At 45.6% G+C, this 25378-nt stretch overlaps 1 protein-coding gene across 3 annotated transcripts in view; it reads right to left on the reverse strand.

Annotated features, from left to right (window-relative positions):
* SEMA5A (semaphorin 5A) overlaps positions 1 to 25378 on the reverse strand; it is a 133584-nt gene that overhangs the window by 83700 nt on the left and 24506 nt on the right. The gene's annotated exons all lie outside the window — the stretch shown is intronic.

Genomic DNA, 25378 nt, shown 5'->3' on the forward strand with positions numbered 1-25378 from the left:
AAACACGACAAAGTAGCAACAATAAAACTTAGCCATGACCCAATAAGCAGCCACTATTTATGACCTTGTGGAGAAGAAATCAGCATAAGGCCTACTTTAAAAATGTGAGGGATGGGGCATGCCTGATCTCTGTAGAATGACCGCTCTCCCCATCAACCGGAGGGCGCCCTTTGCGTGGCCACGTGCAGCACCCCCAATCCTTTGAGACTCCCGGCAGAACGCTCCTAGTCCACCTCCCCACGTCACAGCCCTTGAGGTTCCCGCCAAACCTCAGTTCAGAATGAACCCATTGTGACGGGCGGAGGTCACTCCTTTGCATATGAAGGGGGTGGAGCCTACTTGGGAGCCCCCAGTCGGCTCCAGAGCTTCACCCTCCCTACCCTCCTTTGTTTATGCTCTTTATTTCAGGTTAACCTCTTTACAGGTATGCAGGCGCTGCTATGGTTGTTCGATGGTTGCTGTTAAAGGACTGGGAAGGGATTTCCCCCACACTGGCAGGTTTCTCCTTCCCCGTAGCAAAATGTCACAAATTTGGTGGTTTTAGGCCTTGGGTGGAATCCTTTAGTCTATCTTCCCTAAGTGCGGGGTGTGTGTGTGAAGCGGTGACACATGCCTTCCCCCCCCCCCACACACAGTGGTGATCCCACGGTTCCCTGTTAAAGGGGGTGTGTTGATGGGAGTCACTGGCCATATGCTGAAAGGTTGTCAGTGGACTCCGCTGTGTTGTGGCGAAATGGGGGTGGGCTCTCTGCTTAAATCCCCAGACAGATCTGTTAACCCTGATGTGCCCCAAATTCCCGGCTGGGGACTGGGAGCGATAAACGCCCAATGCCAAGGTCTAAGCTAGCTCTCAGAGTATGGGCTGGAAATATGGGTGCAGTCCTTTGAGTAAACTGGTCCCAAACATATAAAAATGTAAATATATGAGTTAAGTTTCTATTTTCATCATGTATTTAGGTAAGAGCACAGCAAATAATGCTGCCTGCAGTGGGAGAACCAGAAGAGGAAGGAAACACCCATGCAGCCTTTTTCTCCAAGAAACAAGTTATGGAAGCAGTAGCGAAAAAAAGTGTTGCGTTTATACAAGTATCGCTCTTCTTTTAAAATAGTCTATAGAGGTCCTTCAGAATGCATGTGTTCCAGGGCAGCACATCTCTGCTATGAATATTCTATGAATCCGTGCTCAGAGTTTCTATGTGAGAGCTTTGTTTCATGCATCTCTGTTATATATGTAGCAATGTTGTCATCCTTTTTATATAGATTGCCCAAGAGGAATATAAGAATAAATGAGACCTATTAGAGAATGCTATTTGCACCAAGGCAAAGCTCCGTTTTATCTCTTAGCAGGAAATGATTCAATGTACTTTTCGTTTCTTTTTCTTTTTTCTTAGCCATGGCAATTGCTATGAACAGTGTCCTGGGGCAGCGTCCTGGGAAACCTGGAGCTGCTTGGATGACAAGATGAGCGTGGAAAGCAAGCTTCTCCAAAAGACACAATCCCTTACAATGTGCAGGTGCACAAGGAACAATGGTGGGGCCCCCCTCACCATGAGGTGGCATGCACCCCTGCTGCTTCCCAAAGGGTGCCGGGACTGAGGTGCGGTGCTAGTGCAGTGCCAGGAGCAGTGGCTTGGCTCTGATGCTTGCTCCCATGCTTTGTCCCTTCTCCTGTCAGTGAGCGGCAGCAGTGCCTGCCACTGGGAACCCACGGCCAGAATTGTCCAAAGTGACTGGCAGCAGCTCTCCAGGGTTCATGGAAAGGGGCATTCACTGCCCTCCAAATGTCAGTGAGATTTGTTTTACCCTATGCATATCAAACCTGCCTCCATCACCCAGCCCCAAAGAAAAAGCCTCTATCCCCATGGCTTCAATATTTCTGGGAATTTTGTATCTCTGCAAGACTATTCTCGGTTTGGCAATTATATAACATTCCAGCTTTACATGATATGGACACGACATTCACTGCACTGTATTGAAGATGACTTAACAGCCAGCAAGTTCTTTCACCCACACATCCAGGGTAGCCTCTGCTTGGAAATAAAAGGCGACTCAGACTGATAAACAGAACAGGGCAATCCCATAAAGCAGCATGGAAAAAGTCATGAGGCAAATAATGCTTTCAACAAATGCTGATTACCGAACATAATTGTTTTATCAAGCAGCAGTCAAGGAAAGATTAATTGCTATGGTCTTCCTAGAACTGATGTGCTAAACTCATAAAGTCTTCATTCCCCACCCCAAAAAGGTTAAATCAGATAAAATATATGGGCTGAGAGGTGGGGGGAAAGAAAGGGGAGAGAGAGAGAGAGAGAGAGAGAGAGAGAGAGAGAGAGAGGGAGGGAGGGAGAGAGAGCGCGCTAATAGCCTTGGAAAGCTATTTCCAAGATGTCAACTTATTCTTTAATTATACACAATAGGTTGACAGCCTGAGGAAACATTATGAGTTGCCTGTGAGAGCCTTATGACGGAAAGTTTACTTCTGAGAAAACTCCACTGACTTCTTCCTAAGCCTTCCACAGGAAGTGCTCAAAAAGTGCAGGGTCATCTAAGAGAGACCAGTCCTCTCCAGTCCTCTCCCTGAATTATGACAACTCTCTTGATGTCACCTGAGTTTACTGGCACCTGAGTTTATTTGCTTTCCTCTTTCCTCTTCATCCCTTTTTTTCCTTTTGTGTAACATATTTTATTTTATAAGCCTGAGAGCAGGGACCATTTTTGGGTTGTTTTTTTTAATCTGTAAGCTGCTCTGGGAGTCCTGTCTGCTGAAGAAGGAGATAAGATACTTTCAGTAATTTATGTGTGCACAGAACTGCAATTTGACTGTCTCCATTCCACCAAGTATTACATTAAAAACAGAAGGTCTGGCGACACCGTTCCCGAGAGTCTGCCTTCCTCTGAATGCCACACCAGTCCCTGGGAATCACGTGTCCGGTTACAGTCTGGTTCTGCTTGCAGGGTCTCCAGGTGCTGGAGCAGACAGGGCTCATCTTTTCCTATGTTCTCAAAGCAACCTTTGAGACCAGGTATTTGTTCTAGAGCAGCTAATAGGAACAGGAGTCCACAAACGCAGCTGCCCAGCCACCAGTGGCAACCACAAGATGAATTCTGCCAACGGCTAATACTGAATGTCCACGCACAGACAACATACCCCTTCCAAAGGAGCCTCACCAAAATTTGGGGCAAAGTGGGGAAATGTGGAAAAGGTGTTAGAAATTAGCCAGGTGCCAGGCACATTTTGCACACGCATCTCCTTTCCCAGGGCAGGAGGAATAAAACACAATACCAAAATGTGTGGATTTCTGAATAGGCAAGACTCCTGATAGCTCTGAGATAGAAACTGGAGGAGGGGGGCTCCAAAAGTTTGATTTAGGGTGAAGAGACCATCAAATGCTTATTTTCTATTCAGTTATTTTATAAACCACTTAACAGACGGTATCTCTAAACATTGCATATATCCTCAGCATCTACATATTGAACCAAGAGTTTGGAACTGGAAACTGATTTCAGCCATGCTTTTGACTTCTGGGGGGTTTTATTTCTCTGTGTCAGGCAGGGTTCAAATGGGACCCTCCAGGTCTCTCTCTCTGCCCAGGGCACACACCTTCTTCAACTGCTTTTGTGTGGCTGGAATGTATCAGAGAACTACAAAATAATGCCTCTTGCTTGCCAGGATGGAGAGACGTGCAAAGATTGTGTGGGGCTGGACTGCAGCCTACTGCACAAATGAAAGAGCTGCACCTGTTGCTCTCCCCACTTTTGTCCATGGCTCCACCCACCGGGGGGCATGCGGCCCCCAGGAAGTTTGCCCATGAATCCTGGCCAGGGGCTACTAAATATATAGGCTGTGGAAAAGTCAGTGAATTTCCCTCTTGCACTGGACAAACATGCACTACAGTTCCATGCACGTACGGCACCAAAATAATTCCACCTCTGCTCCCCCCAGCCTCTACTATCTGTGCACATTTGGCATCAAGATGGAGTGCAGTCATAGCAAGCAGGGCTGGCTCCCTCTAACCTCCACTCCCTATTTGTCTGTTTCCACTGTCTTTCCAGTTGATTTTGTACTCCTTCCAGCTGGAATTAATTCTCCATATAAGACACGATTAGATAGCTTACAGTTTATGCTATGAAAACTGAATAGGGAATATGAGCAACCTCAGGCAAATCAGTCATTATCATCTATTAATCTGGAAGGCCACACAGAATGACTAAATCAATGAAGAGGCATTGAATGGTTATTTAACTCCTTCTATTCTCTTTAACAGCATTTCACCCTCTTCTGAGTATGAATCACCCCTCCTGGTCAACATTTAATCACGAGATCGGTAAAGAACATATTTGTAACCCTAATGTGCAGAAGAGGTTCACAAAACAAGAGGCACTCAAGCTTTGACTCGGGAAATTCGTTTCTAAAAAGCTTTCTCATTTACATTCTCTCTGCCTGCACTCCTCTCTGGATTATATTGATGGTAGGTGGAGAGATGCAGTAGTTAGCAAAGCAAAGCAAAGTGGTCAACACAACCTTAATTAGTCATTCCTTACACACAATTTCCCTAATCTCTTGAGAGACAGGTCAAAGTTATACTTCTAAAAATTTATAATCTATCAATTTGTGCACAGATTTTAACTATGGCCACAACTGATAACTCACTGTAGAGCAGCCCCATTAAAATGGAAAATTCTGGAGAAAGTTGTGAATTCATCCTCTGCTGTTGCAAGCATTTGATGTCTTGTTTTTATTCACAAAATCATTTGTTCTCCACCTTTCTGGTTCAAAATGAACCACCAAAGGCCGCTAAAGAATAAGATAAATGCACGAGAATAATACAATTGAAAACACAAATGGCAGACCTGGCTTTTCATTGAGAGCAAAACCACATCTAATATAGGCGGCAGCCCTATTGCTGAAGCAAAAGTTTTCCTGACTGAAAGCATTTCAGCCTTGTTTAGAATGTGTGTTTGGTACTCTATGTCAGTGTTTCCCAAACGTTTTTGGGCAACGGCACACCTGTTTACCGGAAAAAAATCTCGCGGCACACCACCATTAAAGCCCCGCCCCGTGACGTCAGCGCGCAGCGCCACGCCAGGAGGGACGCACAAAAGTGAACGTTTTTTCCCTTCCCCTTGCCGGGGTGGGAGGAGGCAGCAGAGCGAGGGACTGAGGGACGGCGGCAGCTGAGGCGGCGGCGGCTGTTGTGGTGGTGGCGGCGATAGCGGGCGGAGGAGGAGCCGTCGCCAGGAGTTGCTGCTGCTGCTGTTGCTGCTGCTGCCCGGACATGCCAGCCTCCTCCTCCTCCGCTGTCTCGCGCTCCTCCCTTTTGCGCGCGCTGCCCCGCCGCTCGGCACCACCACCGCGGAGCCGCCCCCGGCTCGATGCGGATCCTCGCCGCCGCCTCAGTTGCCGCCCGACTCGCCCGCCTCCCTCCCACGACACACCAGCCGGTGTCTCACGGCACACTAGTGTGCCGCGGAACACCGGTTGGGAAACACTGCTCTATGTTGCACTCCAGGAAGGACTGGAGGCCCCAATCTCCATTCTTGTCAGGTGATCTAAAAGAAAGTCATAGGCAATGGTGTTAAAGCCACTGAGAGAGAAAGCGGAACAGAAGCACACTTCTCCTGCCCAGCTCCCAGGGCACATCATAAGCCAGGACAACCAAAGTTGTCCCAGGGATCCTAAACCTGGGAAAGAAACCAGACTGAAACAGAACTAGCTAATCAGTATCATCCAGAAATACCTGAAAACTGGGTCACCAGCCCTCCTTGCCCCGTGTTGGAATACTGGCGACTGGGTGGTAATTATCCAATAGAGCACCATCAAGAAAGGTCTTTTTAAAGCAACTATCTTACTCTTGCTTCTCTGCTGCCTTCATAAACAGAAATGTACACTTGCTCTTTCAGTTATTTAATAACAGGAGACATGCACACCCATGCTTCAGAGCTGCATAATGAACAATCAAAACAAAAGCCAAGCAAAGATGGAAAGATTTAAAGGAATTTTGTCCTAACGAATCAGTTCAAGCAAACCAGCAGAAATCAAAATCCGGCTATCCATTTTTGTTGAGATGTTAGAATCATAGAATCCTAGAGTTGGAAGAGACCCCAAGGGCCATCGAGTCCAACCCCCTGCCAAGCAGGAAACACCATCAGAGCACTCCTGACATATGGTTGTCAAGCCTCTGCTTAAAGACCTCCAGGGAAGGAGACTCCACCACACTCCTTTATGTTATTATCACTCTTTTAAAAAACAAAACAAAAAACCCAATAAAAATAGGAAGGGGTAATATCAGATTCTTTCATTTAACCCATTTGTATGAACGATTGTTAAAAAGCAATATGAATTCCACACACACTGAAACATGTTTAGCCCCATAAAGTATAATGACATTTACCACACTAATATCATTCACATCAATGGATGGCCCATAAATTCCACAACTCCCCCTCCCCATTTTGACAACCTTCTCCAAGGAAGCTCATAAAAGAAGCTGATTGTTCTCTCCCCCAGCCCTTTCCAATATCCCTTAATGGGTCTCTAAGGACTTTTACAGTCTTATTAAAGGACCACCTGGGCTTTACCATAACCGAGATGTAACCTGTGATTGATTAAGAACCCAGAATGTGGAAAGCCCTTTCTTTCTGCAGTGTAGTACAACTTCTGATCTCCAACAGAAAAAATACATAACATTTTTTAAAATTCATCTAAAAATACAGTAAACTACTTTTGTGTTTCAACACAGGAGCATTTAAGCAACATAAAGAGCCCATCAGACAATCCAATCCAGGGTTTAACAGCAAATACTTATTCCTCTGGAATTTTCCCCTCACACACAAAATATAATATATTTAAAGCAGCTCTATCCATGCTACCATTAAGAGGTGAGACAGCTACAGTGATGTTTTTAAGATTGTGCTCCCATATTTCATCTTGAAGATTTTAAATATGATTTTGGTTTCACAGTCCCCAACCCACCCCATAGTTCCTGGGGCAAACATCAAAAGATGTCGTGGTTTTACTTCTCCATCTTTCCTTACGAATACAAAACAATGTACAGTGATACCTCAAGTTACATACGCTTCAGGTTACAGACTCCGCTAACCCAGAAATACTACCTCGGGTTAAGAACACTGCTTCAGGATGAGAACAGAAATCGTGCTCTGGCGGCGCAGCGGCAGCAGGAGGCCACATTAGCTAAAGTGGTGCTTCAGGTTAAGAACAGTTTCAGGTTAAGTACGGACCTCCAGAACAAATTAAGTACTTAACCCGAGGTACCACTGTAATTCACAAGGAGTAACAAGGCCAGATCAGGAGTGCCAAGCCTAATGAGCAGGCCAACTCTTCTCGGTAGGTCTTGCCCCCATGAGGCAGTTGTGGAGACTAAAGGTCTCCCACAGCTGCCTAAGCTTCCTCCTCTCCCACGTCCTTCCCAAGCAATCTGAGGCTGTGCTGGCACGCTTGTCTCTGCTCCTCCCGTTTCATGCCTCTCCTGGTCCTGGGAGACCAGGGGAAGAGCAGCTTGTCACAGCAGGAGGGGAAGACACCCTGGCTTGTTCATCAGTCGGACTCATCTCTGCCTTTTGGCTTCCCTCCTCTCCTGCCTCTGGACTTCCCTCTGCCACAGACTCTCCACCGTCTCGGCTTCAGACCCCTCCTCCTCCCAGGCGTCTCCTTCTTCTCCCTCGGATCACTTATAGTTGTGTCCTATCACCAATCCCTGGGCTCAGGGCCTTGGTTCCTGGGTGGGTCTCCAGCTGTTGCCTCCCACTATTCCACAGTGTCCAGCCAGTTCGTGACATTCGGCACTAATGGAACAATCTGGTGAGCACTATGTTGAATTCCTCCTACTATATTTTATGGTTAGCTGAGGTTTTGCTGAAGCAAGGATGTGCAGTATAATGGATGGACCTGGGACTGAAGGCGTGTTGCAAGAATAAAATTAGAGCAAAACCGTTTTATGCGGATGTGAACTCCCTGCAGGAAGCAAGAAGCATGAATGAACCAGCCAACCAGCCCTTGGATATCTACTGTATTTTTCCATGTATAAGACACCCCCATGTATAAGACTACCCTTATTTTTTTGAAACCAAAATTAAGAAAACAAAACCCTAAAATAAAAGTGAAAATCTGGATGATCTGCAGTGGCAAGCTTATCTTTTTTTGGACAAAGTTTCCTGAATGAGGAGCATGCAGAGCACAGTGGTGCAGCAGCAGAGGCAGCAGCTGGGGCACCCCACACTCAGGGGCGTAGGAAGGGGGGGGCGGCCGCCCCAGGTTCCATCATGGAGGGGGGTGACAAATTATCAAGGAACAATTACTGCCCTACTAGGGCGGTTCATAAAAAACTTTTTTTGAAAAAATGCATGCTCCAAAGGTCTTATCTTACTAAACTAAGGATTACCGTATTTTTCACTCCATAGGGCGCACCGGGCCATAGGGCGCACCTAGTTTTTTTTGGGGGGGGAATAAAAATATATATAACCCCCCCCAGCCCCAAAGAGCAAAGAAGCCTCCGCCTGCCCAAGCCAAAATCCCAGACATATGCTTAAATATTAAAAAAAATCCCCCTGGATGCCCATGTTCTGTGTACAAGATGACCCCCAATTTTTTACTAATTTTTTAAGCAAAAAACCTTGTCTTATACATGGAAAAATACGGTATATCCTTGATATACAGACTCATTTGGCATTATACCAAGCCATACACAATCTTAACAATGGTTTGGCATGGGTCTGAACTGAAAAAGCAGTAGTTAAGATTGCTCTTTCTCCCAAGGCTGTTGCACTATAAAAATAAGAGCTGACTTAGGAAGCTAAACACTGCAAGGATGAAAAACAAGCTGAGAAGCTGCTGTAAGCCAAGGTTTGCCCATTGTGCATTTGGAAACTCAAACCATGATGTGGTTCTAAGCAAAAACAACCAACCCCATAATTTAGCATGGCAATTGTCTGAAATGCACCAGTGCTGCTATCAGAATGACTTGGGCTGATGTCAACCATACAGATCTTTCAGAAAAGTCCCTTTTCTATTGTTTGCATACGTAGGAGCACAAGTTCATATTCTAGCCATAGCTGGCATAATTGTATAGACTGACTGGAGCAATGAAATCAAGCCTTGTATTGCACTGGCAGTATCCTTGGTGATTTCGGGATACGTTTTTAAAGTTCAAAGGCTAGGAAATTGGAGGGTGTGTTTTCAGTGTGGTAACACAGTACTTAAAATAGAAGGGCTGCACAAACACCCAAGATAATTGCTCTCTGAAATAACAGTGGCAGAAAACAACAGCTGCTGTTTGGACACATCAATGTTCAGTTTTTCTAGGATGTCCTCAATCTATGAAATGTTGAAATCAGCATTGCCCCTTCCCAACAACATAAAAAATAATCAACTTTTTCTTGTCCTGTGATCAACAGCCATCTCTCCCTTGGTTTTCAATTGAAAAACTTTTAAGACGAATAATGCATTATAGAGCTAAAAGCAAACATATTTTAATATGGGAAAATTTCATGAAAATGAATCCACATTTTTTGAATTGAGTAGAATTAAAGGAATTTCCCACTTTAAAAAAATAATCAGAATTCCACACCTGTATTCATGAAACTATTTTCCTTTGAAATGAAGGACATTAAATGGAAGGTATTTTTGTTGTGCCAAGTAAAGAGAAAACCACTCTAGATGCTGTACAGCTAATAACTAAAGATATTCATTTAACACCCCCCCCCCCATCAATAGGAAAACTGACTGCAGCAATATGGAATTGAGATCAAATGCAAAATACCGGGTGAAAGCTATTAGGCATGACTCCACTTGCAAGAAATCATCCCTTTGCTGAGACCTTCTCTTTTTCCAGTAGAGCAAAAAGTCAACAAGGTCAGCACAACCCCAAAACATAAAACCTACTAGTTGTTAAGATTTTAAGAAAGGCATGACCATTATTGTGCATATAGCCAAAGTTTAACAAGGCAATAATGTTGTGAATGACTGGTAACTGCTTAGATTCAGTAGGTTGGTCTGACACAGTCAAAATATATATTAAAAAATAAAAAAATGTCCAGTAGCACCTTAGAGACCAACAAAGTTTGTTTTTGGTACAGTGGTACCTCGGGTTAAGTACTTAATTCATTCTGGAGGTCTGTTCTTAACCTGAAACTGTTCTTAACCTGAAGCACCACTTTAGCTAATGGGGCCTCCTGCTGCCGCCGCTGCACAATTTCTGCTCTCATCCTGAAGCAAAGTTCTTAACCTGTGGTACTATTTCTGGGTTAGCGGAGTCTGTAACCTGAAGTGTCTGTAACCCGAAGTACCGCTGTATAAGCTTTCGTGTGCATGCATACTTCTTCAGATACCAATGATAAGTGCTTAGTTTGTAAGCCCACAGGCAGAGACAGCTTTGTTTTAATTGACTGTATGCAAGTCACCCTGGGAGCAGGATATGAACAAACACCAAACAAATCTCACACTAACTACTTGTGCAGCTTATGCACAATCACTGTGCAGAACAGGCAAAACAGTTACATGAAGCACAACACTGCTGTGATTTTCCACCTTTGTGTTAACCACAGAGAACACACAGTCCCCTTTTCTTGGTGTTATATTTTTGGTCATTACTGTGTTACGTATTTTTGTGCTTTTATATTGTAAGCTGCCCTGTAATCCTCGGATGAAGGGTGGTACAGAAATTTAACAATAATTTTAAAACCTAACATTTCCAAGACTGCCTCTCTTGGTGTTCCAGACGAGCTGGCCATGTGTCCAGACTGAAGACTGAACCCTGGGCCTGATCAACTCGAGACCCAGGTCACCTAGGAAGAAACATTCTTGGGCGCACATTGTAGACAGTTCAGCCGGGCATCTAAGCAGGCAATGCCCACCACATTTGGGGTGGGGGAGACACAATTCATCAATATTTGACAATGAGTTTGGAAATGTGTCCAAGATCTTGAAAACCAAAAAATGCTGCAGCCCACACTTCTGGGTTTGTGGGCAAGGAACTCGGGGAGGGCGGTTCTGATTGTTGTTTCAGTGTTAACAACCACAGTCTGATTTTTCTTAGCTAATTTCCTGGCAAAGGAGTTATCAGGCATTATATTCCATCCAGCAAACGTGCTGTTGTTTTCTCAGTGTCCAGATTCTGAGCACATTTTGGCAGCGCAAGTTAGCTAAATATGCACTAGAATCATAGAACTGTAGAGAGTCCTTAGGGTCATCTAGTCCAACCCTGCAATGCCGGAATCTCAGCTAAATCATACATGACAGATGACCATACCAGCTCTGCTAAAAAAAAAAACCCAGTTAGAAATTCAACAACATGTTAGAATTACTTCTGCTTATCTATCGCTCCCTCATCCAGCAGGTATATAAATCCCATTGATTTATGTAGTGCCACTAGCACATGACACTTTACAGAGTCTTAAACAAAAGGAAGTCTGGTCTCTGCCCATGAAGCTTACAATCCAAACTAAATTTCAGTAAACTACCAATATACGGTAATCAGAAACAGGTTGTAGGATCCATTGTATATTGCATTACACTTCACTGCTCACCAATTATATAAGACATCTTACTCGTTACCTATTCATTAAATGTCTTCTGGGTCAGGGGGATAATGAGGAAAATGTCACAGGAAGAAAGGTGAGTTCCTGCTCCCCTCCTTGAAAGGCTCAAACGTAATTCCCAGAACAAATTGCCCGCACAGGAACATATATAGGATGGAACGGGATAGCATAGAATGCTCTGTTCTTGCAAACAGCAATCTGTTATTCACATTTTAATATCTTCAGTGTCACCCTCCAGCATAACATGTACAATTAAGAAGAAATAGAAAGATAATTTCCCCCTATGCAAACGTTAAGATGCACACAGCACCAGAAGAAATTGCGTCAACCACTCAACCAACTTTAAACATTTTCATTAATCTTCAACACCTTCCGTCACTATTCAAATGCTAATTATGTGCAGTCTTTGTTTTTCCCAGCTAGCAGCAATTTCATCTGGAAATAGAAATGGAGTAATTATGAGAAGGGTAGCTCAGAAATGTGAGACTTAATACTTCTTGAGGACATGCATAGACCCCAAGACTGAAACACAAAGTCCAACCCCACCTGCAACACATCTCTGTGCATCTGTCTCAAACAACTTTCTTTTTCAACACAAAACACCCACCCAGGGACTTCAATCTTGAGTGGGGAACCAGTCAAATTGACGCTCAAAGTCTCTACTCCCCAAAGCTGCTTTTTGACTAACAGGAGGAAAGATGAAAATACCCAAATCTTTTTTTAAAAAAACAACCGTTCTCAAAGAGAAGCCGAGAACAAACCAAAAAAGGGGGGTTCTGAGTGGGAAAGCAGCCAGAGTACAAAGGGTTAAGGAGTGCCCCTGCAGTCTCCTCCTCAAGACAGCAGCCTCCTATGGTTGCTTTTAAAGTCGGGGAAGCATAGGTGGAATCCACACACATATTAAAAAATGCTGTGAAAATGATTTTTTAAAAAAGTTTTGGAAAATATATTGAATTTGCCATAGCTCACCATCGCCATCTAGTGTCACATTTGTATATTATACTTTACAACACACTTAAAACGTTTTATTCGCAGCTGTATAGCTAAGTCCATAGTTTCAACCTGAGAGGCTGTACTAAAATGGTTCTTTTTAAATCACTGTTCATGGACAGAATCAGCAAAGCATAAAGGATCCGAAAATTATTCCGTCCAATCCACACCCTAAAGCCGACTCCATCAAATATCGATCAGTATTTGCTCCTCACTAAGCCCGTTACAGATTATAATCAGGGTGATTTGGGGGTAAAGAGTGCCTAGATTGGACAAGGCATCCAGCTGCCTCAGGTTCCTAAAGGGATGTTATTCTGAGGAGACAATGAAGTGCACCTCTGGGGATGAAGTCAAACGTCTGGCGAATCGCAGCGCCTGCTGTGGCTGCAGAGACTGGTAACTCGTAACTGCCGCCTCCTGTGTTGTTCTTGCTGTGTTAGCAGCACCAAAGTGGCCTCCCGGGGACGCAAGCGTGTCGTGAGGTCCTGGGGTGCCCCCCTCTCGGCTTCACTGATGTGCTTGGCTGCAGGGGTTGCCAGAAGGAGGCGGACAAAACACCTCTCCAAATTTGTGCTGGGCTTACTCCTTCGCCTTTTCTTCTCCCAAAGGTGTCCCACAAGGCAGTGGGTGATCTATCCTATGGGGATAGTGTAGGTAAATAAACATGGCAGGCAAGTCACACGCAGCGTGTGCACCGTGGGATGTAATCCATTGGTGCAGTCAAATGCGACATTCCTTATTTCCCTAGCATGGGCACAGGCAGGCGGACATCCAGTCAGGATAACGCCCTCATCCACTGGTCTGGAGCATCCTCCCCCTGCATGTGACCTGGGAGATGCGCCTGGCTCTGGCTGACTCCACAAAAGAGCTGAGTCACACAGCCATTTTCTCACTTGCAGTTTTGTCTTGTCTTGTTTTGTGCTCTCTTTTGAGCCATGCTGCTTTCCTGCAGCCACTTTGTATTCTTAATGTGATTTTTCTGTCTGCTGGCTCTTAGCCAGTCTCCATACAGTGGCGGAGCAAGGGGGTGCAGTGGGAGCAGAAAGCCCCAGGTGTCATCCCTAACGGACATGCCATGCGCCCGCTGCACAGGCCGCCAGAGGAAAGGGGGAGCTGCGCCGCTTTGCCAGCGGCCTTCTTGGCAGTTTGGGAGTCGCAGGTGGGATGTGTGTGGCACTCCCGGCTGGAGGCAGGCAGGCAGGGGAGAGGACGGGAAGGAGCTAGTTCCAGTAGTTCCAGGAATGACACTGCTTGGAAGCAAATGGGTCTTCAAAGCGAAGACTGATCAAAATGGCAAGATAGTCAGACACAAAGCCAGATTGGTAGCCAGAGGTTTTTCACAGGTACCAGGAGAAGACTATCACAAGACCTATTCACCCACCGTGAGGTATGAGAGCATTAGGCTTATGCTCAAGCTTGCTGCAGAGGAGAATCTACACGTTTCTCACCACGACGTGAATACAGCATTTTTGTATGGATCTCTAGGTGAATCACTTTTTATGCTTCCACCTGATGGCGTACAGGTAAAACAGGGATTTGTTTGTTCTCTTAAGAAGTCCCTTTATGGTCTCAAACAGAGTGCACGGTGCTGGCACACAAAACTCACTGAAGTATTGTTTTCTCTAGGTTTTCAGCAAGGGAAATCTGATCCATGTGTATTTGTCAAAGAGGAGGGGCAAAAGAAGCTGTATTGCTTGTTTTATGTTGATGATATTTTGTTCTTTTGGAAGTATGTCACAATGTATAATAACGCCCTAGCTCAACTGAAAGAGCACCTTGACATGAAAGATCTTGGTGAGGTAAACAACTACGTACCTATCTCTGGAAATAGAGAGAGATCAAGATGGTAATATTCTAGTACACCAGTCACGGAAAATTGCTGATGTGTTAAGCAAACTAAACCTGATGGTCACATGATCTCCTGCAATGATTTTGCAAAGTTTTTTGCAGATAAAATCGCTCAGATTCGGGAAGAGGTAGACGCCACCATGGGAGCAGGGCCGGGGCGGGAGAGTGCTAGAGTCCTGTCTAGTCAAATTGTGTGGGATCAATTCCAGTCTGTTTCCTCTGAGGATGTGGACAGGCTGCTTGGACGAGTGAAACCAACCACTTGTCTCCTTGATCCTTGCCCATCCTGGCTTATAAAAGCTAGCTAGGAAGGACTGGGCGATGGGCTTCGTGGGGTGGTGAATGCTTCCCTCCGTGAGGGAGCCTTCCCAGACTCGCTGAAAGAGGCGGTTATTAAACCGCTTCTTAAAAAACCATCTTTAGATGCAGCCACGATGGCCAACTATCGCCCAGTCTCAAATCTTCCATTCTTGGGCAAGGTGATTGTGCGAGTGGTTGCTGAACAACTCCAGGCACGCCTGGAAGAAGCGGGCCATTTGGATCCCTTCCAGTCGGGATTCAGGCCTCATCACGGGACTGAAACTGCCTTGGTCGCACTGGTTGATGATCTCCGGCGGGCTAGGGACAAAGGTGGGAGCTGTTTCCTAGTTCTGCTGGATCTCTCAGCGGCGTTTGATACCATCGACCATAACATCCTTCTGGACCGTCTTGAGGGGCTGGGAGCTGGGGGCACTGTCATACAGTGGTTCCGCTCCTTCCTCCTGGGCCGTGTTCAGAAAGTGGTGGGGGGGATGAGTGTTCAGACCCCTGGGCTCTCACTCAGGGTTCTGTCCTCTCTCCCATGCTTTTCAACATCTACATGCAGCCGCTGGGAGAGATCATCAGGGGGTTTGGGCTGGGTGTTCATCAGTATGTGGATGATACCCAGCTCTACCTCTCTTTCAAATCAGAACCAGTGAAGGCGGTGACGGTCCTGTGTGAGTGTCTGGAGGCGGTTGGAGGATGGATGGCGGCAAACAGATTGAGATTGAATCCTGACAAGACAGAAGTACTGTTTCTGGGGGACAGGAGGCGGGCAGGTATGGAGGATTCCCTGGTCCTGAATGGGGTAACTGCCCCTGAAGGACCAGGTGCGCAGCCTGGGAGTCATTTTGGACTCACAGCTGTCCATGGAGGCACAGGTTAAATCCGTGTCCAGGGCAGCTGTGTACCAGCTCCATCTGGTACATAGGCTGAGACCCTATCTGCCCGCGGACTGCCTCGCCAGAGTGGTGCATGCTCTGGTTATCTCCCGCTTGGACTACTGCAATGCGCTCTACTGCAATGCACCTTTGAAGGTGACCCGGAAACTAAAACTAATCCAGAATGCAGCAGCTAGAAAGGTGACTGGGAGCAGCCGCCGAGACCATATAACACCGGTCTTGAAAGACCTACATTGGCTCCCAGTACGTTTCCGAGCACAATTCAAAGTGTTAGTGCTGACCTTTAAAGCCCTAAACGGCCTCGGTCCAGTATACCTGAAGGAACGTCTCCACCTCTATCGTTCTACCCGGACACTGAGGTCCAGCACCGAGGGCCTTCTGGCGGTTCCCTCACTGCGAGAAGCCAAGTTACAGGGAACCAGGCAGAGGGCTTTCTCGGTAGTGGCACCCTCCCTGTGGAACGCCCTCCCACCAGATGTCAAAGAGATCAACAACTACCAGACTTTTAGAAGACATCTGAAGGCAGCCCTGTTTAGGGAAGCTTTTAATGTTTGATGTATCACAGTATTTTAATATTCTTTTGGAAGCCGCCCAGAGTGGCTGGGGAAACCCAGCCAGATGGGCGGGGTATAAATAATAATTTATTTTTATTTTTATTATTATTATTATTAACCCTGTAGACACACCAATGACAACAGGTTATCAGGTAGATGACACTGAAGGAGCATTTTCTGACACTACACTGTACAGAAGTATGCTAGGCAAACTAAACTTCATTGCCAGATGTTCAAGACCTGACATTGCTTTAGCTGTAATTTGCTAAGCAGACAAGTCAACAATCCTACTGTTAAGGATTGGAAAGCTCTGAAACGCATAGCTCGCTATTTGAAAGGCACTATGCATTACAGACTGAGATCTAACAATCAGAAGTCTGGTGGTCTTGAGATATTTGCAGATGCAAGTTTTGGAAGTGACACTACAGACAGGAAAAGTACGTCTGGAGTTTGCTATATGGGTCTGTTTGATTGGTCATGCAAGAAGCAAACAACAGTTAGCTTAAGTACTTGTGAAGCTCAACTGAATGCACTGTCTTATTCACTTAAGGATTGTGAATGGTTGTTACAATTGTGCAAAGACATGAAAATTCCTGTCAAATGTCCAATCCAGGTTTACCAGGACAACAAAGCATGTTTGGCTTTGCTGAATTCTGAAGGTTGTTAGCAAAGCACGAAGCATTTGCAATTGAAACTGCAACATGTTAGGGAATGTATTCAGAAGGGACTCGTAACGGTGTCCCATATGCCAGGTAATGAAATTCCTGCTGATGTATTGTCCAAGGTTGTATCAAGGGATCAACACTGTACCTATGTGCAGAAGTTGGGTTTGTACTGATATTGTACGAACATGCTGCCCAGTGATGTACACAGAAAGGGGGAGGATGTTGGTTTCTATTTCCTCACTGAGCAGCAAATGCTTGTCACAAGACATTGTTTACATTCCACAGTCAGAGTTACTGTTGGGTTCCCACGGGAATGGGAGACTGGATGTGACGTACACTGGTTTCCTGTTCTTCAGTGTTCTCTCGGTTTCTTTGTGTTGAGAGGAGTTGCTTCTCTGCTCTCACAGAGGCAAGATGTATGTTTGTATGCTCTCAGCATAGCTTGTAAATAAACTTCAGCATGTAGCACATTACCTGCTTATCCTTTCGTCTGCAGGACTATGCTCTGCTTGGGCTCAAGATAAGACGAGCCTGTACCAGCTCCAGATGGGCCGAAGCTGGTCAAATCTCACACCCGGGACACAGTCCAACACTGAACTGCATTAGAGTGGGGGGCTGCAAGGGGAGAATAGGCAGCCTTTCAGGGGGAGGAAAGAGAGCGTATTTCAAACAGAAACCCTGAGCATTTTTAAAGTACAAAATGATGTTATTTGGACATCACTCATTTTTTAATTGTGGCAGCTTAGCATGTTTTTTCTTGCACACCTGACATGGATTCAGGTAGGGTTGCCATACGTTCGGGTTTTCCTGGACATGTGGGGGGAGGGACTTCAGGGAATATGGCAACCCTAATTCAGCGTTATAAATTAACCCCACAATCTCCAAATCAAATACATACAGGATTAAATAATAATTATTATAAAAACGGTCCATTTCCTTCCCACCCACTCATTGCTATTTTCAGCTTCCAGGCTCCCCTCCAGCTCCCCCACCCCCGTTCTCCAGGGATCATTCGTAAATCAAAAGTATATTGAAAGGAAAGTTACTATAATCACTGGGGGGTGGGTTGTGGATTTGCATAACATCTGCTTTATATAATACACAAATTGTTGTGCTGTTTTTCAGTTGCAGTGAAGGGCCCCAAAATAAATTGGTTGTCTCTCTCCCTCTCTCTCTCTCTCTCTCTCTCTCTCACACACACACACACACACACATGCCTGAAAGGTGAAGCTTTCCCAATGTGAACAGGTGAAGCTTTCCCCATAATTGCATTTCCATGGGAGAAAAGGGCTTAACCTGTTGAATTTCTGCCTGCCACACCGTTCTAATAGGCACAAGAACCTCAGCTGTTTTTGTGCAACTCCCACCATCCCTAGCGAGCAGGGCCAGTGGTCAGGGAGGATGGGAATTATAGTCCAAAAACAGTTGGCAACCCAAGTTTGGGAAACACTGAGTAAATCATTGTACTGTAAGTTAAGGATACTGTACAGTGAATTCTTAATAGCATCCTGTTTGCTAGGAAAAAAGGAAGCACAAACTCCTGAGATTGCCAGGACTAGGAAATGAGACAGAAGGGAAGGGGCATCCCAAGGACCCCCAGGGAGCAGCAGTTCCCTGTCTGTGGAATGCCCAGCCTGACCCCTGGGGAAACTGGGCTGACTTTGGGTAGATGGGAGGGGGTAGTCAGACATCCCACTGGTGGGAGTGGGAAGTTGGGGGCTGGGAGGGTAGGACTGACCGACTGCCCCAGGGCCAAAACTAGGCTTTCTGTAAGTATCTTATTTTTCCTTCTTTTAATAATTTCCGGGGGGGGGGCGGGTTGACAAGAAATTTTCCAAACCGGGTACCACCTGACCTTGCTACACCACTGTCTCCATATGAGATGAACTCACAGTTTATTGCCTGCCTTTCAGGGATCAAATTGTGAACTGAAATGTGAGTAAACTTTCGTTACTTTACTCAGACTCTTGTGCCTTTATTCTTTTAAGAGGAATTAAAGGGGACACCAGGAAATAATCTTAACTAAGAGATTCAAACAAATCTGCAAACTAGCTTCCAGCTATATTGAGGGGAATTTGCTCTGCTACTTCACTTCACTAGCATGAGTGAAGGAAGGATAATACTTATTCAATATATCCTTTCCTACTATCTTTAACCTTCCCACATGCACACTGTTACTAGCCAATCAGACAATGATAATTTCCCAAAGCAGTTCATTAAAGAAAAGGCACAAGGTTGGTTTCTTTATCAAGCACATCTGTATCTCACCTTTCCTTGTCAATGTAGTTGACATTATTCCCTATTTAAATAGCCAGAGTAGACCAAGGCCCCGGGTCCAACATCAATATTCTGCCAAGGACCCTGGGGCCTGTACTAGGGATCTTGGCCTCCAAGGCGGAGGACGCAGCCTACTAAGCCCTCCGAGATGGATGCCAAGTGCTCTTCCAGAACATGTGCCGCCAGTTTCTCTGAGTGGTGTCCAGGTGGAAGCTTCTCGGCTGGCCTGCCTCTTGCCTCTGGACATTCTGCCTGCTGCATTTCAGCCCCCAGTAACTGACCTCTCAGGGATCCTGGTCTGGAAGCCAGATGCATCCACACCAAGTCTGGATTCAAGTACCACTGCCAGTGGTGCAGATATGTATTTTAGGCTCTGGATGCAGCGGTTTTGCTTGGGGTGTATGTGAACTCTTTAGATGGCAATGTGTACTGCTTATCTCACTTTGAGAGATAGTGTGGTGCAGTGGTTAGAGTGTCTGACTAGGACCTGGGAGACCAGAATTCAACTCCCAACTCAGCTGTGAAGCTCACTGGGCAATCTTGGGCCACCTTCATGGGATTGTCTGAGGGTAATATGGGGGGGGGGCAGAACTACATATGCAAGCTTGAGCTCCTTGAAGGAAAGGTGAGATACCAAAGTAATTAGACAGATATTTTATTTATTCAGACTCTTTTAATGGCGAGAGAGAGAGGGGTGGGGGGGGGGTAACATTTTGCTGAGTGGGGCCCAGGATCCCAAAGCTCTTCCCTGATGGCACCAGTGACCACGGTCCTGGTCCTCCTCCATCATTCCTCCTCCTCCTCCTTTTCTAGCTGAAGCCTGGCTTGAAATGTATTCTTGCCCATCATTCCCCAGCCCACTCTCATGCCAAGCAATCAAATGTCAGTCTTAGCCAGTCCAGGCAGTAGGCAGATCTACAGAGAACACTTGCCAAACAAAACACTGTCTCAAAGGGCGGGCAAGCAAGCATAACAAGGTGGCAGGCAATTTCGCCTCCTTCCAGGCTGGACCCTGAATACAAAGACAGCCACCTCAGGTGTGCTGAATTCATAATAAAATGCACTAATGAGATGGATTTCAGAACCCTTGGTAGGGTTACGTTCCCCGAGAAAAAGAAGAGAAGAAAGAGGCATGAGGAGAAAAGGAAAACTGAAGGGCACAGAAACGTCCTTTAGCAATTATAATGATCTCAGAAATTAAACGGAATGCTTTTCATCACAGAAATCAGTATGTAGATGGACATGTGACCCCAGAGCTCTGTGGGCGCTTCTCTGCACTGACTGCAGGAGGTGGGGAGAACAAAGACTGGAGGCAATCGTTTAATTCAGATGTGTAAGAACGATACCCGCCAACAAAAAGAGAAAATCAATCCACCACAATTTCCCCAATTATTCCTGGTTTTAAAGGTCTTTGGATAGCACACCTCAAATTACTACGATGCCTTCGGCTTTTCACTGCTGTCTCCACAGCTAGCCAGAAATGTTCCACGTGTATCGGAGCTATGTAAAGACATTACTAGAATTTTACTGCTGTATCTGGTAATTTCTGTGCCTAGACCAGGCTCTTAATTGCACCAGCCACTGGGAACTGTCCAAAACGCTGGTAGACCATAGAATCATAGAATCATAGAATCACGGAGTTGGAAGAGACCACCAGGGCCATCGAGTCCAGCCCCCTGGGGCCAAGCAGGAAACCCCAACTTCTTGCTGCTCGGCAGCTTCAGAAGAGTGTGGTGGGTGTTGCAGCTCAAAACATCCGGAGGGCACCAGGTTGGGAAATGGTGGTGCAGAACATCTGCAAAGTCTTGAATCCAGCTGTTCTGTTCGGTTACAGCCACCACGCCAATGAACGAGGGCAACTGTGCCACTCCAGCCTTCCATGCTGCTCTCACTGTGCCTCTAAGTTGACAATGAACTTTTCACCCAACATCTTGTTTCCTGCTTGGCAGGGGGTTGGACTCGATGGCCCTTGTGGTCTCTTCCAACTCTATGATTCTATGATTCTATCTTGAAGACAATCATTCCACACTCTAGAGAAAACATCACACAGCATAGTGTACCCTTGTCCAGTTTTCAGCCAGAGGAGGTGGCCCTTTTATCCTGGCCTAATTACGTAGATTTTCATATTTTTTTGTACAATTACAGGAATTTTAGATGACAAAGCTCTACATTCCGGCTATGGGAGTCATGGCCCTCCAGATGTGGTTGGAGCACAATTCCCAATTCCTTCCCCCTTGGGCCAGGCTGACTCAACAACACAGGTTCCTCACCCCTGCTCGACATCACCTTAAATTCTTTTCTAACGCTGTTTTTACACACTTGTCACTCCTTGCATATCAAGCGTTTCTTGCTGGAATTTTCTTAAGTGTTGATCTTATTTAAGTTGATATAATACCTTGGTGTATTTCAGACTCCAAGCAGTACCAGTAATCTCATTTCTTGCTGCCAAAGCCTGGTTCTTAATTAAAATAAAATCCTCTTAGGTTTCAAGTTGAAACTTTAAGAGCCATTTCACTGCTCTCCGTGTTCCAATTAAAATATCTTCTCTGCTGCCTGCTATTCTGCTTTTTCAACTGTGTCTAACAGAACAGTATATAAGTAAAAGCAAGTATTATTCCATGGGCTCCCTAGAAATGTGGAATGTTGTATGAAGTACTCAGCAATTCTCAACCACATTCCAAATGTTTACTCTGCCTATCCAGATCTCTTCAAGTACGGCCACTCAAACAATTACACCAGACTGTGCTAACAAACACTTACGATAAATAGTTGACTATACTGGTAGTTAGTTACTGGGGGGTTTTCAAACGAGTTTGTCAGAAAACAGAGAATATGCTCCAACCTTGGGTCACTTTTCTGTAGCTGCGCTCCTCAGGCACTGGAGTCTTCCAACTCATGCTAATAAAGCTAAAAGATTTGTCTTTTCAATTTGTTTTATTGAGCTGGCAACAGATAGACCTCCAATCGGGAAGTTCCTGGTTAGAATCTGGCCTCTGCCATGAAAGCACTGGGTGGCATGAGGCAAGCTACTCAGCCGGTGCTCTTCTACAGTCTGAAGGTGTCCCACCTGGCAGAGTTGCTGTAGTCCCTGGCTTGCACTAGGCATTGAAAGCGCCAGTGTTTGTGTGTCTGCAGGAACAAGTGGTCAGTTCAAACATGGTTCCAGCTCACTCGCTTACAATTCAGATCAAGGCAAACCAAACTGAGATCATAAATGCAGCCCTGAAGCACTACAAAAGACAAAAGCCCACAACAATTTTTACTAGCTTACTTATTTGTCAGTCAGTCATACATGTCACTGATAGCCCCAAAGAACCACAATTCGCCCAGTTTACCAAAAAGTTCCCTTTCAGTTTGCTTGGAGGCAATTGTTAGTCATACCAGCAAAGAGGTGAGTCTCTATTTAATAGTCTGTACAGCAGTCTCTAGCTCCCTGTAAACATTACCTTGATGTATTTTCATGTAAAAAACTGGGGGCTTTTAAACTTTCTGATTAAGACAGCCAATTGGCAAAAGGAGATCAGAACGCACACATTCACTGTCAAATGTGTCCAACTCAGTCATGGCACCCTGCTAAGAAGCCAACCATGGGGAAGAATAAATGGCTATTCTTTCAGAAGTCAGTTTCCAGAACTACCAGTGTGGGTGGCGATGTAGGTTTCCTTGGGCCCTTGCAAACTCTCTTGACGCCCTGCATTTACATGGCTGGAAAAAGACCAGTTTCTGCAGTATAAACAACATCACCTCTTTTTTTAAAATTATGTGTCCATGCATCAGATACGGGGACAAGGGCAGCTTTGTGCAAGAGCCCCCTCGGCCAAACACGGTTGTACCTGTATCCACAGCAACCATGAAATCTGCACACAACTTTAATTTCAATAGGAGCCAAAGGCCAGGCAAACATTCATTTAACACATCTGAGAATGGAGCAGGGGGTCTCTTTGGTTTGTTTCTCTTTGCTGAGAAACAAATAACTCTCTGGCACATTTCACAAACAATGCAGAAATTAATTTGTTTTCCAACCAGGAAACAAAATTATCTGCAATTTATTTATTTATTTTGCAACTTTTGTATTAGTCACGGGAAGACTGCGATAGGTGTCAGAAGCCCTTCTGCAGCCACATTAGCAGTGATGGCGTGCTGGAGGGGGGGGAGAGAGGGAGGGAAATCAGTATTTTCTAAGCAACACCGTGACACTGTTTAAGGGAGCCATCCCACCCACTGGAATGAGCAAACTAGGATCCAGCAGATCTGCTATTCTGTCTTAATTTAACCACATAGTTTAACCATAGTAGGACCAGGTTGGGTTTTTTTTTGAAAATTTACCCTACATACCTTAACAACTACGTTCCTAGCCTAGGAACACTCTTCAAGCTATGGCAGCTTAACTCCCTCACCCTCTGCTCAGGAAGATGCTCTGGTCTATCTCCTGTGTCCTGGCTCAGCTGCAAGCCTGTCCGCGGGGCAGATGGAAGTGGTCGCCTCAAGCGGCAGAATCCCATGAAGCAGGGACATCCCATCTGCCTCTGCCACTGCTGGATTGGCACAGTGGGGGCTTCCGGCAAGATCTCTCAAAAGATCTGAGAGATCTCTCAAAATCTCACCAGAAGCTGCCACCTCACGGGCAGCTTCTCATTTTAGAGTTGGAAGGGACCCTAAGGATCATCTAGTCCAACCCCTGCAATGCAGGAATATGCAGCTGTCCCAGACGGGGATCGAACCTGCAACCTTGGCACCATAGAACCACACTCTCACCAACTGACCTAGTGCAACTTTGCTCCAGCTTACCTGACACTGGTTTGCTTAATGCCAGCTTATTGTGTATAGGACTGCTCCTTTTGTGTAGGTAAAATGCCGCAGTCCCTAGAACAGAAGGGACCTGAGCATTCCACAACAAATGTGCATTTGCTGCATTAAGGAAATGGTCACACTGCAAAGGCGTAGTGTCCAGAAAGAAAGAGAAAAAAGAATAGTCTAAACCACAGAGCCTAGGACTTGCCAATCAGAAGGTCAGCGGTTCGAATCCCCGCCATGGGGTGAGCTCCCATTGCTCGGTCCCTGCTCCTGCCAACCTAGCAGTTCGAAAGCACGTCAAAGTGCAAGTAGATCAATAGGTACCGCTCCGGCAGGAAGGTAAACGGCATTTCCGTGCGCTGCTCTGGTCATGCTGGCCACATGACCCGGAAGCTGTACGCCGGCTCCCTCTGCCTATAGAGCGAGATGAGCGCCCCAACCCCAGAGTCGTCCACGACTGGACCTAACGGTCAGGGGTCCCTTTACCTTTATGCTCTCAGAATATCAAAGGAAATGGTCTGCACTAATATAAACATGTGATCCATATACATTATCTCAGTCATTCTTAATACAGTACTGACTTACTCTTTCACAGTTCTTGTCATGTGCCCATACTGCGGTGGAAGGCTGACAGCATAAAATATGGGAAGGTTGACAGCTATGCCCAAGGGTCATCTAGTCCAACCCCCTGCAATGCAGGAATCTCGGCTAAAGCATCCATGGCAGATGGTGCTCAGTGCAGAGCCCCATGAAAAAGCCTTTTGAGTGTTGGCCCCGCCACTAAGAAGTGACTTGCCTCTGCATTTTGGTGACAGTTGCAGACACACCACTTTCATCAGGCTTTTCATTGGTGGAGAGTTGTGATTAGTGGAGTCAGTTTTCAGTACAAAGCTGTTACTCTGTTAGTTATGTAGCAGTTTTGTACAAATTGACTTAAATTGGCTGCATTATGTTTTGTTGTATTTTATTTTGCTACACATTGCCCTTTCTCTGACTGTTATGGAGAAGGGCACTATAAAACTAAGTAACTACACAAATTAATGGAAATAATGCCTTCTTTTTATTGGACCCCCCCGGCAAAATGTACAATAGGATGCAGTTATTCCTACAAGCAGCTATAGTAGTGAAATCTGCACTGTGTGGTGTAGGCAGATTTCACTGTGTGGTGTTGGCAGAAAGGCATATATATGCCCAGGACTCAAAAAGTTAGCTTGCAGTCACAAAATCATTCTTTTCAACCAACAAAACAAAAGTTGCATAGTTCAAAAATCATCCACAACAGCTTCTTTAAAGAAACTGAATGCTTAGTGGGTGGGTTTCTAGAGCCATAAATTCCAGTCTTGCCCCGAAACAGTAAACAACAACCTGACAGCGTGTTTCATCAAAACTACATCCATTATTAAGCAAGGGGGAGCACTCTCCTGCCCTGCTCTTCCGCGAGCCCCTCTCCTCTCAGATGGCTCAGCTACGTTCTAGAAGAATAGCAGCGCAAAAT

The sequence above is a fragment of the Podarcis vaucheri genome (assembly GCF_965113315.1).
Source record: "Podarcis vaucheri genome assembly, chromosome: 8".
In the NCBI taxonomy this organism is placed as follows: domain Eukaryota; kingdom Metazoa; phylum Chordata; class Lepidosauria; order Squamata; family Lacertidae; genus Podarcis; species Podarcis vaucheri.